Here is a 16,160-nt window from a genome sequence, read left to right as displayed (position 1 = left end):
AGTTGATAGGAGCTAAGATTGTTTTGAAGTTGAGGAAAATTCTTAATAGATTTCAAAGAAAGAGAGTTTTATGTGCAAAGTGTTCTTGGGATCTTTTGGTGAGAGATGTGAGTTGGGTTTGACATTGGAAATTGATTGTGTAACTTGTATGTTTGGGAAAGGGGTAGAACAGTGGAGATTGAGCATTGTATACATGAGTTGGTCCCTTTCTTAAATATATTATGTGCAATCTCAAGGCTACTTGTCTTGAGAGTAAACCACCTTAAAAGATCATGTATCTTGAACCTCTTGACTCACTTGAATAAAAGCTTTCCCTTTACCCAACCAAATGATTTGGACCAATTGACCATTTGCAAGAATTCACTTGATGTTTTATGCTTAATGAATGTGAGAGTTGGTTGATTTGAATGTGTGGATGCTTGATGATGAATGTAAGGGCAAAAAGAGTTGAGATAGGCCTAGAGAAGCTAGAGTATAATAAGAGAGTATGCTCATGTTGGATTTAAATGTTGAATTGAGTGCTAGATGTGTTTCTTTTGGCTATGAGCTCCCACCTTCAAACCTCTCTCCCTATGAGTTCTAGAAAGTTCACTTGTGGACAAGTAAAAGAACAAGTTTGGGGGAGTTGATATCTTGCATATTTTCATTGTGTTATTCACTCACCCATGTGCATTTTGATCATATAGATTAGGATTTAGCCATGTTTAGGTTGCATTTTGCATACATAAGTCTTTATTAGGTATTGGAGTACCGCATGGAGTTCTCGGAGACATTTGGGTGTATTTGGAGCTCAAAAGAGGTGTAAAGGTGATCATTGGACGAGCAGAGCGTTGGGAGCGACCCTCCCGGAGCAACACCGTCAAGTCGCTCTGACCTGCCTTATCAGAGCGACCTTACCAGAGCGACGCGGAGAAGTCGCTCGCGTTTTCATCACTCGGAGACACGAAAACGGGCCCGGAGCGACGTCTCGCAGCGACCCCTCCAGGTCGCTCCCGAAGCCTAGAGAGACCTCTCGGAGCGACTACTGGAGGTCGCTTCGTGCCTATTGTTTGCTCGAATTTATGTTTACTCAAGGGCCTTTTGGTCATTTCATTATGCACGTTTTTACTTTCTAAACCTATGTTCTAAGTACTTTTTGGAAGCCACCAGGCGGATCATCTCTTTTTTTATCAAAAGAAAAACCACCAAAAACCTCTTGGAAAGTTCATCTCTTTGAATCAATTTGATCATTTTGTTATTGCAATTATGTTGTTTTCATATCTATTGTCTGTATTTCTCTACATGATTAATCTGAAATCCAATATGGGTTTAAGAGGAATCATGAAGAGTAGTGAGTAATCCACTCTTGAATTCATGGGTTAGGGGGATGAAGGGTGATTAGGCTAGATCTATGACGTTATAGTGTAGATCCTCCTTATTCCTTGCTAGTAGAGTATTCGTAATGCATCTTCTGAGTTGGCCTCTCAAAAGTTGATCTTTAGGCATTTCCCACCCACAAGGTGTTTGATGAAATGCTTGGGACAACTCTCCTAAGCTTTTAACATACTTTACCAAAGACATTTGTTGTTAAAGGTGTTAAGATAGCCAATAGACTTGTTAGTAATGATTGCTTTCATATTATTCAACCAAAGACATTTGATGTTTGAAATATGTTAGTAAATGAACATTCATCTAGACATAGAGTTTGCTTAAGATTGTGTTTAAGCTTAAGGTTGATAGTTTGATTGACCACTTGCCATCCTTAGTTCGAAACTTGATCACCCAAGGTCTAATTCCTATACCCATGAGTTCTCTTTTATCACAACCAAAGAAAGTCACTTCTTTTATCGTTTTATTGTTCTGTTATTGCATTCTATTATTAGTAGTAGTTTAAAACCATCCAAATTATCGGTTGCACTTAGATTAAGTACGTACTTGCATTCTCGGTGCTTTGAATCCCTTAGAATTGGTTCGACAATCTTTTATACTACATCATTTGTCTTATGAGCCATGAAAACTCCTAACATCAATAGCCGGAATGTGTATCTTGGATTATGCACAGATGGATTTAGTCCATTCGGAATGTCAGGGAGACAATATTCATTGTGGCCAGTCTTTCTTACGCCATACAACCTGCCACCGTAGATGTGCATGCAACGGGAGTTGCTATTCGTGACCATATTAATACCTGGTCCGAACCATCCAAAAAGGTCTCTGGATATTTTCCTACAACCACTGATAAAAGAGTTGAAGGATTTGTGGTCAACAGTGGTGAGGACGTATGACTGCTCAACGAAGACGAATTTTACGATGCGAGCGATGCTTTTGTGGACCATAAGTGACTTTCCTGCCTATGGGATGTTGTCTGGATTGACTACACATGGGAGATTTGCTTGTCCATATTGTAATGGAACGACAGATGCGTTTCAACTGTAGAATGGTAGGAAGACAAGTTGGTTCGATTGTCACCGTCGATTTTTCCCATTGGCCATCCGTACCGAAGAAACAAGAATTTGTTTAGGCACAAAAGGGTTGTGAGAGACACTCCTCCTCCATATCTAACTGGAGAACAAATTGAAGCGCAAATCGACTACTACGGAGCTAACGAAACAGTTCGTTGTGGTGGTAATTGGCATGTCCTTCGTAATATGCATGATTCTTACGGTGTTCATCACAACTGACACAAGAAGAGTATATTTTGGGAGTTGCCATACTGGAAGGATCTTCTTCTCTGCCACAACCTCGATGTGATGCATATAGAGAAGAATTTCTTTGAGAACATCATGAATACAATATTGAATCTCCCAGGGAAGACAAAAGACAACATAAAATCGAGGTTGGACTTTCCGGATATTTGCTCAAGAAGTGAGTTACATATAAAAATCAATGGACAAGTTCTCGTTCCGATATTCAGATTGTCTTCAGAAAAAAAGTCGGTGTTGTTTAACTCGGTGGCATCAGAAGTGAAGTTCCCCGATGGGTATGTTTCAAATCTCTCTAGATGTGTTGAAAAGGGTCAAAAGTTCTCCGGGATGAAGAGTCATGATTGTCATGTCTTTATGCAACGACTACTTCCCTCTGCATTTGCGGAGCTACTTCCAACAAACGTACATGAAGCACTTGCAGGTAGTATATTATAACGCAGTAATTTTATAATGGTTTAGTTTGCAATCATATATGACTAATATAATGTGTTTAATTGTTTTTGGATATACAAGGCATTGGAGCATTTTTCAGGGATCTGAGCACACGCACTCTTAAAGAAGAAGTCGTGGAACAGCTTCAGCAGAACAGTCCCATCTTATTGTGCAACATAGAGAAGATATTTCCTCTGGGATTTTTTGACGTCATGGAACATCTAGCTGTCCACCTCCCATATGAGGCATTGCTTCATGGACCTGTTGATTTTACGTGTATACGTACACCAATTAACCTAATGTGCACACTACCACAATCGAATGGTATGTCGATGTAGCACTTTAGGATCGAATCCACAGAGACCAAATGTTACACTTTATTTCTATGGGATCAATATCAAGCTAAGACAAAACGATGAAATTCTAAATAAGAAAATAAAACAAGCAAGTAACAGATTTGATTGGAGTTTTCAGATGATGAAGAATGCTAGCCTAGGGTGTTTCATTGGGTGTTAACATGATGAACCAAACAATTATTCAAGCTCGGTTAAGAACAGTCTAGAACTCAGATTTCTTAGATAGAACAGCCTGCTCTCGCAGAGCTGCTCCTTTTGCAGAGCGACCTTGACACCTAAGCTCTCACTTGGATCAAGGGTCGGTATCAAACATTAAAGCACAGATCTAATGTGTTCACAAAATACCCTGATATCTACTCTCGCTGATCAGGGATATGATGCTCGTTTATAACAGATCCTGCAGCCTAATTCATGGTTAATGATAAAAGGTTAAACTTAGATTCAAACACTAAGTGATTAGATTAGTATTAGCACTAAGAGCAGTTATAAACGAAGACAAAGAGATGAAGCTTATTTATGTTCAGTTCATGAATCAACACCCTAGAACCCTAGACTAACAAATCCGACAACTCAGCCATAGCACAAAAAAACACAGGGATCATAATAGGAGAAAACATGAAATAACACTGCAATAAAAGAGAAATAGGGTTCAGGAGGTCTTCTCTAAAACGAGAGACATGAAGATCCTTCTCCCTTTACAAATCCTCAAATCCTAAAGTCTCCAATCTTTTCTTTTCTGTAGAATAGCGTAGAGTGTCAAAGAAAATAAGAATAGAATATGTCTAGAGACCACAGGCGGCTGGGAGAAGAAATTAGAAAAGCTAGGGACAATCCCGAAATTAATGAGAAGTTTCCATAATTTTCGAGAGCAGGCCTGGGGTTGCTCCGTAGGGGTGCTCCGCGGCAGAAAACTTCCAATTTCATTCTTTTTTTCATGTGTCTCTCCAAATGCCTCCTTACCTAATCCAGACCTGTAATGACTCAAAAAAGACTAGAAAGACTCGATAAAGACTTGAAAACAATTAAGAAAACATATATAAAAGATATCAAAAACACCATATATCAATTCCCCCAGACTTAAATCCTTGTTTGTCCTCAAACAATGTCAAGTATCAAGACCAGGGAGAAAGGTTTGAAAGTGTGGGAACTCTCTTATGGCTCAGCAACCATACTTTAACCATGAATCTCTGAACCATACGAGCAGACATTCTAGGACAACACACGCTTACCAAAACCCCACTGACTATTGTTCAAATCGGCTCAATACTCTATATCTCAAACCTGCAAAAGTCACACTTCCAGACAAAACTTCTTACATTCAATTAAGATCAGTGTGAGCTTCTTGTCACAGGCATTATTCAGGGTAGACTGTCTAGGTACGAGAAAGGCTTTTTAAGTGTTTAAGTGGAGTTAGCAAGTGTTTAGGGGTTGCCATTTCTTTGCAGAGGATGCAGGATATTGCGCAAAATTGCAAGAGATGATGGATCCATTGATCTCCACAGACCCCCACTCGTTTTTCTCTGCAGAGCAGTCGCCTCTGCTTCCTCTGTTCTTTGACAGGTTGCTCCATTTTCCAAATCACCCTTGTTCACACTGTTCACTCCCACATCAGCATTTGTTTCGCCGACCAACCAGGGGCACTGTTTTCCTTTTCGTTCTTCCCCTTCTCATCATCTTTTAGAACCTAAGTTTTTTTTTTCAGAGTTCATAAGATGATGATGATGATGATGACGAGAAAGGGGTAATTACATATGGTGTGCCTCTGGTGGTCCTGATTTCAGCTTTTCTTTCACCCTCTTTGTGTTTCTGTTCGGAGCACCCCTACAGGTTGCTCTCTTCCTCTCGGATCATGTATGCCCTTGCTCTTAAAGTGTATTCTTTGATAGAAACGAGTGATGGCTGTGTTGATCCTTTCCTCTCCGGCCATTTTGCACATATTTGCACATATGACACTTAAAAACAGAATGCATGAGGGCGGAACAATGGTTTAAAGGTCCAGGGTGGGAACTAGCTAAGAATGAGCTAGCCACTCAGGATCAACAAGATGGATAGAAAGAATTAAGAAGTCATGAGTGTATTCTCGTTTTCCCTGATCTAATGCCCATAACAAGAAGAATTTCAGTCAAGATTAGGTTCAAGTTATTGGAGCTAAGTCTTTCCAGAGTAACCTTTACAAGCCGAAATCTTCTGGAGAGCAAGGTGAAATAAAGTCGGGGTGTTCCAGGTCCAAGTGTGTCGTCTTTCCTCACTGATAAGGTCACTGAATAAGATAACTAAACCACGAGGTGGTTAATGATTATCAAAATAAGGTCATAATCCCCACAAGTTTTGACTCAATAAAAAGACTCAAACTGGCTCAAAACTGACTCGAACATGAAAACCATAAGAAATAAACGCGTTAGTAAACGACAAAGACCCTCCCCCAGACTTACTTCACAACGTCTCGGTGTGAAAATAAATCAGAGAGAAGGATTAAACAGAAATACAAATTATTTTGTTCGAGATACTTACCTGGCGCGGAGCAGCCTGACAGAGCAAGACGTGGTTACTCCGGTAAAGGATGCTCCGAAATGAGAGCAGCCACCTGCTTGCTCCCGTCAAGGATCTCGGATTTTCTGATTTATGACCTGAGACTCAACAAACTAAAACCAAAAATAAGTAAAAAGAAAATCCTAATGTTAATGACACTCACCAGTGGGTTGCCTCCCACCAAGCGCTTGGTTTAAGTCACTAGCTTGACTTGGTGATAGGGATTGTTGGGGTCAAAATCGGTCACGACGGAATCAATGTCTGAAAGTCCGTAAAAATTGGCATGAACGTTTTTACGAAAAATAAATCTTAGAAAAAGATCTATTTTTACGAAGAATCTTGCAGAGAAAACACATTTACGAAAAATCGGAGAAAGACGCGAACAAGGTTGCCGCGTAGCAACCAGCGCAAAAGCTGGTCGCTACGTAGTGACCGAGCTCTCACCAAAGCTCGGTCGCTACGTAGCGTGCTCGGTCGCTACGTAGTGTGCTCGGTCGCTACGTTTGCTCGGTCGCTACATAGCGACCAAGCTCTTCCGAAACGTCGATACGATATCAGTCCATGCATTCTTGTCTACCCTTTGATGCTATCTCCCGAATACCGTAGCGAACCCATCTCACGTTCCCCGCCATTTCTAAGTTATCAATCAAACTTTACCGTAAAAACCGCGGAAAGTTCATTCTTTATCGAAAGAAGCCGTAACAAACGCTTCGAGTCGAAAGACGGCCCAAAGGGACCTAAGACACGACTCGAGGCCCAACTTACGATTTCTTAACCAACAGCCCGTAAACCGCATGTCGTTTTACGCTTGGTTCGCAAGGGAAGATAAATGTCAAGTTTCCGCGGATAAATACGAAATTTTGAAGATAATTACGAAGATCGGAAAAAATGGAATATCTCCATTTTTATGCTATGGCGGCTTAAGGGCAGAAGAGGAAAGGTGTAAAACGACCTTGGAGCCAGTATATAAGGGGTCCTAGGCAAGAGGCATGGGGAGGAATTTTTGACACAGCAAACTTAGCACTTAGAGCGATTTTAGGCAATTTTCCGTTTTTGTTATTCGAGCTGCGACTCAATTAGGTTTTTGCCGTCTTAGGGTTTTAGAACTAGGAATCTCGCCGACAGCTTTCGTAGCCCAGGCACTTACCTTGTTGTAAACGCTCAAACACAGATTCGGAATAAGAACTATCTTGCTCTCTTTTTCGATCTCTTATTTTATTACTGTTCTCGTTTCGTGTTCTGATTGCTTGGCGTGTGGTATTAGCAGATATTCGGGACCTCTGGGAAATTAGGGTTCTCCTACTTTCCTTATTTAAACGGAAATCGACAGTGCGAATTTCGGTTCCCACAGTTTGGCGCTAGAAGGAGGGGAGGTACGGATCAATCTAACTCTCAGCCACAAAACGCTTGATCAAAAAAATGTCTGGAAACACGAAAGACAAAATCGTAGTTTGCAATAATGCTGGAAGGACAACTCCAGCCGCCACTGCGCCTACGGCGAACGCTTAGGCAAACGCCACAGTTCTTGAGAAAATCGAAAACCTAGCCGCGACTCTTCGCCACAGAAGTGCAACGAAACAAGCTCGCGATTTATCTGTCTAAACGTAAAGGGAAACGATAAATTTTATCAAACCCCGTAAGTTTGGCTCATTTCCGAGCTAAAGAAGTTTCAATGCGTATGAGTTTTACCAAAACACTTTTTCCGAAAACTTTTCGGAAGGTAAAACTTGTTCTCCCAAAAACCGCAGAAAACCCCTAGGTTAATCGCGGAAAAAGGAAGCGCAGCAAATCGATTACACAGCTCAGTCGCTATGTAGTGATCGAGCTCTAGCTAAGCTCGGTCGCTACGAAGCGACCGAGCACGCACACAGTTCGATCGCTACGTAGCGACCAAGAACGCACACAGCTCGGTCGCTACGTAGCGACCGAGCACGCACACAGCTCGGTCGCTACATAGCGACCGAGCACGCACACAGTTCGGTCGCTACGTAGCGACCAAGAAGGAACACAGCTCGGTCACTACGTAGCGACCGAGCACGCACACAGCTCGGTCGCTACGTAGGGACGGAACACGCACACAGCTCGGTCGCTACGTAGCGACCGAGCACGCACACAGCTCGGTCGCTACGTAGCGACCGAACACGCACACAGCTCGGTCGCTACGTAGCGACCGAGCACGCACACAGCTCGGTCGCTACGTAGTGACCGAGCACGCACACAGCTCGGTCGCTACGTAGCGACCGAGCACGCACACGGCTCGGTCGCTACGTAGCGAACAAACTCCAGCCAACTCTCCACTCGCTACGTAGCGACCTGCAAGGCCTCAGAAAGGTCCTCCTTTGCGTTCTCGTTGAATCCTCATTGAAACGCTTTTCGTTTCGTCTCAATCGGAGTTTCCGTTGAGATTTTACGACGAAAACAAGTAGGACTCTTCTTGGCTTGCTTCCACTCGCTACGTAGCGACCTGTCTGACCTTCACTCGCTACATAGCGACCTGCCAGGCCTCAGAAAGGTCCTCCTTTAGGTTCTCTTTTGAATCCTCATCGAAACGCTTTTCGTTTCGTCTCAATCTGAGTTTCCGTTGAGATTTTACGACGAAAACAAGTAGGACTCTTCTTGGCTTGCTTCCACTCGCTACGTAGCGACCTGTCAGACCTTCACTCGGTAAATAGCAACCTGTCAGGCCTCGGAAAGGTCCTCCTTTAGGTTCTCTTTTGAATCCTCATCGAAACGCTTTTCGTTTTGTCTCAATCGGAGTTTCCGTTGAGATTTTACGACGAAAACAAGTAGGACTCTTCTTGGCTTGCTTCCACTTGCTACGTAGCGACCTGTCAGAGCTTCACTCGCTACATAGCAACCTGTCATGCCTCAGAAAGGTCCTCCTTTAGGTTCTCTTTTGAATCCTCATCGAAACGCTTTTCATTTCGTCTCAATCGGAGTTTCCGTTGAGATTTTACGACAAAAACAAGTAGGACTCGTCTAAACTCCTTCGCTTGCTCCTACTCGCCCTTACCTCCATCTTTGTGTTCTCCTTCAAATCTCGATCGAAACGTCTCTTGTTTCGTCTTGATTGGAGTTACCATTGAAACTTTACGATAAAAAAAACCCGCAAAGACTTGTTTTCTCGCTTGGATTCAGATTAATCGTATAAAACGGCAACGGTTAACTTAACACCTTAGCCGCCTCAACTATACGATTACGTTGAACCTTTTTATAAAAATTAACGTCGTATCTAAGGAGAATATAAAAGTCAAGTTTAAAGGATAAAGACCAATATCGAAAGTGGCGAACATACACGAGAAGAGGAAGGGGAAATAAGCAAGCAAAACTGAGAAGAAACAAAACCGCGTCTTCGAGAGAACTAAGGTATTTCCGACTTGAAATTTTTGAAATCAGACTTTGAATTTTCATAGGAAATTACTAAGAAATAAAACCGCCTTTGAGACTGCCATAGAACTTTAGGAAACGTAAAACCTAGGTGTATAGTCTAGCGAACTAAGTCTTAGGCGATTTTTCTTGTCTCGATATATCGTTCCATAACTGTTCAACCAGATCTTGCAAACCGATCTAAACTCTCCGAAAATTGAGAAACGATCGCCACACATATCAAGCTTGCTATCTAAAGAGAGAAAAAACTAGAGACATGAACGTCGTCTTAAAACCGATTCGTTTCTAGCAATTTTCTCAGAACCGACATATTCCAAGTCGTCAAAGTGGAAACAAACCAAATCACAGTCCAAGCGTCGTCTTTAAATCGTCCAGGATTATTGATCATTTCAAACCTTAGAAGAAGAAACGTACACAACCCTTCAAAGTATCGGTTCAACTGTTTTCTTTCATTAAAAAAAAAAAAAAAAAAGAGGAGTAGGTACGTATACTATACTCCCAAACTTCAAAAACTTTTGCAAATCGTCTCAAATAGGTAAACGACAATCTAAAATTCGTCTAAATGCTAGCAACATATTCACCGATCATGAACTTAATCTCAAAGACTATACATCATTTCTTGTCGCAATCATGCGTACAGAAAACATATACAAATATCAAACTGAAACTCGACGATTAGCCAAAGTATTGAATCCCTTTCTAGTTTTAGAAAGCCAGTTTCGTTTAAAAATTTCTACGAGAAATCTTCAATCACCAAAGCATTTCTTTCAGTTTCCGTTGTACCAAGTGAGTCACGGAAAAGCATCGAAAACATTTGTGACGAAGTAAACTCGAGAATAGATGTAGCATCGTGCACAAAGCGACGTTTTCCTCCCGATGGTGGCTAGATCCACCTCTGGTCGACCAATTCGTTCCAGAAACGAATGTGTCATGAGAATCCTTTCATAAAACCTATGAAAAACGTTCTGCAACTAGATCGTAATGAAATAAACTTCGGTAACACTCCATGAGTAACTCCAAGCAACTTTCACCTAGGATCGAAATCACAACATAAACATTTCTCGTGAAACCCACAGAAATAACGCTACTTTAACATATGTTTATATGTGACCGATCTACAACCTTCGTAAAACCGGTCCCCGTTACTTACGCGAAAAATCTTTCGTACAATCAGACCAAGTCTTACGAAGAAACTTTCGAAAGTTAACATAACAGGCTTTATGAACAACCATGCGGCTCGCTGGCTTATGCTTTTCTTTTCCCTCGGTCACATCCGAGAAGGCAGTCGTCCCGCCACTGACTCCACACTGGTTATGTAGCAAACCTCTTGGGCTTCGTCTTCCTCAGGCAAAAAAGATTCGATTTTCATAAGACTATAGGTCACATTATACGAAATATTCGTCGTATAACTGAAACCTAGAGCGGAGAATCGTTTTCTACGACTATCGGCCATATTAGCATGGATAACCCCGGCAAACTTGGCCTATCAATCTCAACAAGCGCTCTTTGGCCCTCGGTCAATTACGCCTTCCACTAAAGGTCGAAACCAATATTTGCCATCCCCTTTAAGGACAATCGTAAACTAACATGACCTTAAATGTTAAAGTACCATTGTCTAATCTTTGACCTACAACATCCTTGGCTATCTGAGTGAACGCATCCCTCACGCCAAGCCAAACTATTTGAGAAACCATAGCTCCATCACTTAACGGCTAAACGACAATCTACGATTTGTTTAAAAACGTCGTGCGACTATTAAGAAAATAATTATCGTATAGCCTACAGCCGGAAGTCATATGATAAATTCTTCGTAACGAAACTCAGTCATAACAACCAACTGGTTAAAGGAGGATCTAAACTTTTCGAAAATTGACCGAGTTCAATACGCTCCACAATTCACTTTAAGCCCGCAACGTTTTACCCATAATACGCGGCATGTAAGGAAAAATCCGTAACAAAGCCTCTAGAGCTATACGAAACATCCTAAAAAAATGCACGAAATAGATCTCGGAAAGGCAACACTTCACAAAGCACTATGAAGGAAAACGCTTCTTCCCATGAAAAAATTTCCACGACACCTCAGTCCTAATTCCTCGATCGCAAATCAAATTATTAGCATCCAAACAGGAACAACAATTTTGGCTGCGAACATCTGTAGTCAAACAAGAACGTTTCTCAAACGTAGGGCTAAGACTAAAGCCTTGCAACATCGCAAAATATCTTCAAGCCCGCGAACATTTCAAGCAAGAAACGCGGCATATGAAAGAATAACAAATCTTCAGCCTCGCGAGACGTCGCAGACGCCTGAAGATTCGTTCTTCGATGAAATTTCCTTCCTCGATAAAAACACTTTCTTGGAAGACCAGACAGTCGTACGCACTAACATCTTCTCAAAACATATCCTTCGCGAAGACTCGAAACAGTATTTTTTACCATTAAGTTTGTTTCTGATCACAACGAACTCTTAACGTCCTAAACAGACTTAGCCATCTCGTGGAGATGACTCTCGTACATCCGACACAAGGATAATAGCGCTATAAAAGAAACCCAAAATTTTTGGTCAGCACTTCCAGGAGGCTTAAAAATTGTCCTTGGAGAGATGCTCGGTTCCAACCATACAAGTCGTATAAGCCGAGAACCTATCGCAGACTTTAAATCGGTATGGAATCATGATGAAACTGAAATGGGATACGTAAGTCGAATTAGTCATCGCACCCTCTAAAACCAGGAGTAAACCTAGGTCTTGCCCTAAACCCAGCGCACTGGTCTCTAACATCTCTAGGCATAGTATCAAAAACCTTGATACGAGATCCCAAAATTTGTCTCTTTGCCAATATTCGAGCGTCTTCAGAAATCCCGCAAGATTTACACACTGCGGAAAACTCTCGAAACAGATCACGGATATAGCAGTTCACACAGAGTTAGACTTCGAGATGACAACTCGTAATCTTCCTTCTACACCCATATAAAATGCCATCGGCAGCAACACGCCTTATAACCGCTACATAAAAACTAGACCGTAAAGGTCTCGCTGGAAAACAAGTCATAAGAACCTTAACTCCAAGACGGACTACGAAAGGCTTGATCCTTTCAACAAGGGTACGTAGGCAGCCGTCATAAGGCGCAGCCCCAATCTTATCGCGTTCTACTCTTAGAAGAGCGAGAAGACCACTTACCACGAACCTTTTCGACCATTAAAACTTGCCAAGCCACTCGCTAAAACCTCACGCTAGAAGCTCATGGCTCTAACGAGCTGGGGGGCTAACTGTTGGGGTCAAAATCGGTCACGACGGAATAAATGTCTGAAAGTCCGTAAAAATCGGCATGAACGTTTTTACGAAAAATAAATCTTAGAAAAAAATCTATTTTTACGAAGAATCTTGCGGAGAAAACACATTTACGAAAAATCGGAGAAAGACGCGAACAAGGTTGCAGCGTAGCAACCAACGCAAAAGCTGGTCGCTACGTAGCGACCGAGCTCTCACCAAAGCTCGGTCGCTACGTAGCGTGCTCGGTCGCTACGTAACGTGCTCGGTCGCTACGTAACGTGCTCGGTCGCTACGTAGTGTGCTCGGTCGCTACATAGCGTGCTCGGTCGCTACGTAGCGACCGAGCTCGAGCCAAAGCTCGGTCGCTACTTAGCGACCAAGCTCGAGCCAAGTACTTACGTAGCGACCGAGCTCGAGCCGAAGCTTGGTCGCTACGTAGCGACCAAGCTCTTCCGAAACGTCGATACGATATCAGTCCATGCATTCTCGTCTACCCTTCGATGCTATCTCCCGAATACCGTATCGAACCCATCTCACGTTCCCCGCCATTTCTAAATTATCAATCAAACTTTACCGTAAAAACCGCGGAAAGTTCATTTTTTATCGAAAGAAGCCGTAATAAACGCTTCCAGTCGAAAGACGGCCCAAAGGGACCTAAGACACAACTTGAGGCCCAACTTACGATTTCTTAACCAACAGTCCCTAAACCGCATGTCGGTTTACGCTTGGTTCGCAAGGGAAGACAAATGTCAAGTTTCCGCGGATAAATACGAAATTTTGAAGATAATTACGAAGATGGAAAAAAATGGAATATCTCCATTTTTATGCTATGGCGGCTTAAGGGCAGAAGAGGAAAGGCGTAAACCGACCTTGGAGCCAGTATATAAGGGGTCCTAGGCAAGAGGCATGGGGAGGAATTTTTGACACAGCGAACTTAGCACTTAGAGCGATTTTAGGCAATTTTCCGTTTTTGTTATTCGAGCTGCAACTCAATTAGGTTTTTGCCGTCTTAGGGTTTTAGAACTAGGAATCTCGCCGACAGCTCTCGTAGCCTAGGCACTTACCTTGTTGTAAACGCTCAAACACAGATTCGGAATAAGAACTATCTTGCTCTCTTTTTCGATCTCTTATTTTATTACTGTTCTCGTCTCGTGTTCTGATTGCTTGGCGTGTGGTATTAGCAGATATCTGGGACCTCTGGAAATTAGGGTTCTCCTACTTTCCTTATTTAAACGGAAATCGACCGTGCGAATTTCGGTTCCCACAGGGATCAGTCTGGTTGAGCAGGAGGGCCTGTTCCAAAACAAGCTCCACAATCAGACATGGTCAGCTTCAAAACCTTGCTCAACAACCCTTTCACAGCAGCTTTCCCTTTCTCCTTCAGCTCATGTGTGAGAATGGCTCTGACTTTAGAGAACGGTTTGGAGGTACCCTTGCACTTTACCTCATACTCAATGGAGTTCTCATCACACTTGAGAGGTATCAACGTCATTGTAGGATCTCCCTTGACCCTTTTCTTCTGGACTTTCTGTTTCACCCTTGAATTCCCTCTAAATTTAGTAGGATCAATGCTAGGATCTTCATCAGAGAACAGCCTGCTCTCACCCCTATCACCATGCTCCTTCTCTGGAACAACCTTCAGCTTTTCTACATCAAACACTGAGATGCAAGAGGCGTGTGATGAGGAAGATCTGGTGGGTACAGCCTTGTAGAAAACTTTCTTGTTGATGTTGGAGAAGCAGACTCTCTTGTTGGGCATATCGATGGTTGCTCCAATAGTAGCCATGAATGTCCTTCCAAATATCAAAGGCATCTCATGATCCTTGTTCATCTCAACAACTTGAAACTCAGCAGGAACAACGCATTCCCCTACTTGAACATGAAGGCTGCGGATGGTTCCATATGGGACTGCTCTGGAAGAGTTTGCAAAGGTCAGGGTAAGCTGAGAACGCTCAACATCAGTAATACCCAAATCGTCTACAATAGCCTTTGAGACGAGATTCACACAAGAACCAGAGTCACAAAGAGTGTCCTTGAAGGTTGTTCCTACGATGGAACATGGGAAAACAAACTTTCCAGGATCATCAACCTTAGGAAATACCTTCAGTGCTGGTGTAGACAGTGCTTTGGTATAGAGGACCTTGATCTCCTCTTGAGTCTCTCTACAGTTTTTAAAGAACTTGAGCAATGGACGAATCTGCAGAGCATCTTCGAATGCAAGTTCTTTAGGAAGCCTTCTCACCATCTTGTTAAAACCTATCAGCTGCTCTTCACTAATGGGATCCATCAGATGTCTAGGTGGAATTGGATAGGGAACCTTGGGAACATAGACTCGAGATGGTGGAGTCTCAGCAGATTCATCGGGAGCAGTTACTGCAGAGCTAGTAGGCTGCTCTGCTCTCTCTTATGCGCCTGGAGCAGTCTCAGCAGACAGTTGCTCTGTTGCTCTTCCCTCAGCTTTCTCACATCTCATATCTGTTGCATTACAGTGCTCAACCCTATGATTCATCACACTCTTTCCACGAAAGGTTTCTTGCTGCTTCTTAACAGTTTAAGCAGTTTGAGCAAGCTGAACATCAATCCTCTTTATGTGGTTGCTCACAGTGTCATATTTTGAATTCAGATCAGCGAACATGTTGTCCATTCTGGTGTTGATGTCTGTGGTAACCTGATTCAGTGCCTTGACCTGGACCTGCTGGCTCTGCAGAAGTTGTTCCATCATAGTTCTCAGATTTTTCAGCTCACTATGTGAACTGCTCGCGGTAGCTGGAGCAGCTTGCAGGTCGCTCTGCGGTTTCTGCTGGTTGGTCTCTTGGTAACTGTTCTGCGTGGCATGCTCCATGAACAAGACTTGCCCTTTGTTACTCTTGAGGAGCAGGTCAACCTTGGCGGTTAGCTCCTCTTTCCACTGAGCATCAATACTGCTGACTTTCTTGGAGTGGTCAGTCTCCTGATTCTTGTTGGTTGAGCTAGGAGTGATGTTCTCAATCAGCTCAAATGCTCCCTCAGCCGTCTGAGTCATGAAATGTCCCCTGCTCGCAGAGTTCAGAGCAGTCTGGAATTCCCAGTCTACTCCATCATAAAAACGCCCAAGAGGTAATCATCATCAAATCTATGGTGAGGGCATTCTATGCGGTAGTCATTGAAACGCTCACATGCATCACAAAAAGGCTCATCAGCGAGCTGTTTGAAAGAGGTGATCCTGCTCCTGAGAGCATATGTTTTTGCCTTCGTGTAAAAATGGCTCAGGAAGGCTGCTCTGACCTCTTCCCATGAAGTGAGAGAGCCGGTAGGGAGAGATTTCAGCCACCGTGCAGCTTTTCCCTCAAGAGAGAATGGGAATAGCATACACTTGATAGTCTGGAGGCACGCCATTCGCACGAGTGAAACTGCAGATTTTTTCGAAGCTTTCAATATGCTCCATTGGGATCTCTGCTGGGAGACCACTGAACACCTTGCTCTGCACTAGAGCGATCAGAGAAGGCTTGATCTCAAAGTCTTGC

General features: G+C 42.8%; 1 non-coding gene across 1 annotated transcript; it reads left to right on the top strand.

Moving 5' to 3' along the window:
- The first annotated feature begins 15,766 nt into the window (after positions 1-15,766).
- Positions 15,767-15,873, top strand: LOC125592127. Its single transcript, XR_007327976.1, has one exon. It is a non-coding gene; the product is annotated as a small nucleolar RNA R71 (small nucleolar RNA).
- Positions 15,874-16,160: the final 287 nt, after the last annotated feature.

This window comes from Brassica napus, chromosome C8 (assembly GCF_020379485.1).
Source record: "Brassica napus cultivar Da-Ae chromosome C8, Da-Ae, whole genome shotgun sequence".
Lineage (NCBI taxonomy): Eukaryota > Viridiplantae > Streptophyta > Magnoliopsida > Brassicales > Brassicaceae > Brassica > Brassica napus.
The sequence above is the reverse complement of the archived record's forward strand: the minus strand, read 5'-3'. Positions and strand labels throughout refer to the sequence as shown.